Source organism: Marmota marmota, unplaced genomic scaffold, assembly GCF_001458135.2.
Source record: "Marmota marmota marmota unplaced genomic scaffold, marMar, whole genome shotgun sequence".
In the NCBI taxonomy this organism is placed as follows: Eukaryota; Metazoa; Chordata; class Mammalia; order Rodentia; family Sciuridae; genus Marmota; species Marmota marmota.
Window position 1 is genome coordinate 46,100,719 of NW_026000005.1, and position 3,661 is coordinate 46,104,379.

Below are 3,661 nucleotides of genomic sequence, written 5' to 3' on the forward strand. Positions count from 1 at the left end.
GGACTCTACTGATCCAACGACAGGATATTTTGTTGTATTAAGGAATTATGATTCATTTTTAGGTGGGAAAGTGATTTTATGGCTAGGTTTAAAAAGAAGGCCCCATCATTTAGAAATGTGTGGAAATACTTGTGGATGAAATACTGGAGGGTCAGGAGGTGGGAGATGAGAATCAGAGGCAGACTGGCTCCGAGCTGATCCTTGTGGAAGTCAGGTGACAGATGTGTGCTGGGCTCATCATCCTCTTCACTGACGGGGTTCAGGGCATGCCATCTCCAAAATGCCACTCTGGCATAAGGATTGTTTTAAGCAGAAAGCCATTGAGGAAAAGGTCGTCACAGGACAAACTCTCTGCCCTCTCCCATCTACCTGAAAACAGAACATCAATTCCTCTTATGAAAGAGCCCCACCCCCACCTCCTGCACCAGGAAGGGAGAACAACTGCACCCTGGGGTCAGATGGCATGAGAAAGAGTCCACACAGACAAACCTTACCAACTGCCCTTATCTACCACTGGCGTCCCCACATGTGTGCCCACCCAGTTAGCCACCTCTTGTCACTCCTGTACAAAATTCTTATTCTTGGCTAAGATTCTATGTTAACCTTTGAGTTACCCCTCCCTGAGTGTCCCCATGTGTACCTGAGATGCACTCATTCATAAACTTCTGTTTTTCTCTTGCTAATCTGCCTTTCGTCAGTCAATCTGCCAGGCACAGCCAGTGAAACCAAGACGGGTAAAGGGATATTTTTTTCCTTCCTATTATGATCTGAATCTTTTGTCCCCTGCCCCAAATTCATATGTCGAATCCTAAGCCAGTCCCCAGGGTGACAGTGTTCGGAAGGGAGGGGGGTTTGAGAGATGATTAGGTCATGAAGGTGGCACTCGTGAGTGGGATCAGTGCCCCTATAAAAGAGGCCCAGAGTTGGTCTGTCTCTCGTGGCACATGAGGAGGCAGCAAAGAGACACCAGGGAATTCTCACCAGAAACTAAATCTGCCGGCTCCTGGTCCTGGACTCCCCAGCCTCCAGGACTGGGAAAAGTAAGTTTTGCTCCCCCCGCACAATCATAAACACAAACACTTCTGTGTCCCCACAGGCAATGCTGCAGTGGGGGCAGCCATGGGTGTCCTCTGGTCCAATTCAGTTCTGACGCTGTCTACCTGGAGGTAGCATCAGCTGACACAGCCTGAGGGCTGGGTCTCCAAGGCTACCCCCTTCTGCCTTCTGATGCAGGTCACCAGCCCGAGGTGGCCTTGTCTGTGTTTCTAACCAACCAGCTGTAAACCAGGGTTCCCATGACCCCTCCTCCAGTTCAATTAATTTCCTAGAACAGTTCACAGGACCCAGAAACACGTTTACTGATTTATTATAAAGGGTATTGCAAAGGGTGGCTGGGGTTATGCCTCAGTGGTAGAGTGCTTGCCTAGCATGTGGGAGGCACTGGGTTCAATCCTGAGCACCACATATAAATAAATCAAAAATAAAGGTACATCAACAAGTAAAAAATAGCTTTTTTAATAGTTATAGGTAGACATAATATCTTTATTTTGTTTTTACGTGGTGCTGAGGATCGAACCCAGTGTCTCCCACATGCTAGGCGAGTGCTCTACCACTGAGCTACAGCCCCAGCCCCCTAAAAACTAGTTTAAAAAAATAGGATAATGCAAAGGACACAGAGAAAGAGATGCATAGGGCAAGGTATGAAGGAAGGGGTACAGGGGAGTGTCCAAGCCCTCTCCCCGGGGCACCACCCTCCAGGACCTTCTCGTGCTCAGCTATCTGAAAGCTCCCTAACCCTGTCCTTTGGGGGTTTTAATGGAAACTTTATCGTATAGGCATGACTGAAGCATGGACAATCGTGTGGACACATGATGTGATCATACCTAAAGGGCACCATCTAATGCTAATAGAGTCGGGGGACCCAGCAAGCCTGTCCAGATTCTTCTTGGTGCCTCTGTGCAGAATTCCTCCCTCCAGGTTTGGGGCAGGATCTCTCCAGAATGAGGAGGGTCTTGTGACCTACTATCAACAGGGGTAGAACTGAGAATTTCTTTCCTCTTTTTTTTTTTCCCCCCTATGCAAAAGGATCACACATTCCAGGCTGGGCAACTTAGAGAAATCCTGCCTCAAAATAAACTTAAAAAGGGCTGAGGAGGTAGCACAATGGTAGAGTGTTTGCTGAGCATGCACAAAGCCCAAGGTTAGATCCCCCGTACTGCATAAAGAAAAATCAGTTAGTCAATAAGTAAGTAAGTAAATAAATAAAATGCACTCATAGAAAAAGGACTTGAAGAGAAAAACCAACTCTTGGGGACTGGGGATGGGCTCAGTGGTAGAGTGCTTGCCTACCAAGTGCAAGGCCCTGGGTCTAGGAGTCAGCACCCCCTCCCCCCCGCCAAAAAAAAAGAAAAACCCAAACCACACAATAACAAAAAACTGTCCCAGTGGTTCCCCATCTCATTGAAAGCCAGAGCCAGGGTCCTTGCAGGGCCTCTTTTCTCAGACTGCAGCTCCTGGCCCTTCCAGACTCCGTTACAGCTGCACAGGCCTCCTGCCGGTTTCTTGCCTGTGCCCAGCACCATCTTCCCCAACAGCCCACGGCCACGTTGCCTTCTGTTCTGCTCATTTGCACAGGAGCCCCCCCACCCCAGCCAGCTTAAAACTGCAAATTTCTACTAACTCTCATTCCCCGTTGCACTAACATCTGTTGCTTATGGGAGGGTTGCCTGCCTCCCTCTGCTAGCCTGGAAGCTCAATGGGACCAGTGTCTCTCTATTTTGTCATTTGCTGATGTATTACCCGCTCCTAGAACAGTATTCTGGTACAGAAAGGGGTCCATAATATTTTGCTCAGATTGGAAGGAGGGAAGACAGGGTGGGAGGGAGAGCAAGAGGGAGAGAAGGAGATAGTGCAGCACTTTTCTAGGAAAAGGGGGCCACATTTGGAGACATTTTTTTTTATCCTACTGGTATTTTATTTTAGTTAATTTGCTGTCCATTATCATTACCTTGTTTCATTAGTTAACATCAGAATAAAATCTAGAGTCATTTCTTGGCCTAGGGGATGGGCCTGTCTTAGAATAAATTCAACTACTAGGATGGATTTATTCCCATGCATGTCAGTGGCTTTAAGGAGCATCTTAGGGGGCTAAAGCTGCACATCCCAATCCCAGAGCTCTGTGATAGCAGGGCACACACCATCCCTTCAGCAAGGATTGGTGTTAGGTAGTGGTTAGTAATGAGCAGTACTTGCAAACCGTAACACAGCAGGGTTGTGGGGGTTCTTTGAATTCCTTTAATGGACAATCAAGTAGCTTGTAGAACAACAGCAGCTGTACTGACCCTGAGAAAAAAATAGGTAGAAATAAAGGGAGCCAATTAAGACATGTCAAAAAGGAAAGGCCAGGACTGGGGTTGTGGCTCAGTGGTAGAGCGCTTGCCTTGCACATGTGAGGCACTGGGTTCAATCCTCAGCACCACATAAAAACAAATAAATAAAATAAAGGTATTATGTCTGTCTACAACTAAAATATATATATATATATATATATATATATATCTGAGTTAGCCCAAATATAAATATTTATATTTTATATATGTGTATGTATATTTTATTTATATATTTACACACACACACACACACACACACACACACATATATC

General features: G+C 46.3%; 1 long non-coding RNA gene across 1 annotated transcript in view; it reads right to left on the reverse strand.

The window, feature by feature from the left end:
- Positions 1 to 61: 61 nt before the first annotated feature.
- LOC125618289 overlaps positions 62 to 3,661 on the reverse strand; it is a 15,111-nt gene continuing 11,511 nt past the window's right edge. The window contains exon 3 of the long non-coding RNA XR_007349530.1: positions 62 to 369. This is a non-coding gene — a long non-coding RNA (uncharacterized LOC125618289). The remainder of the gene's footprint in view (positions 370 to 3,661) is intronic.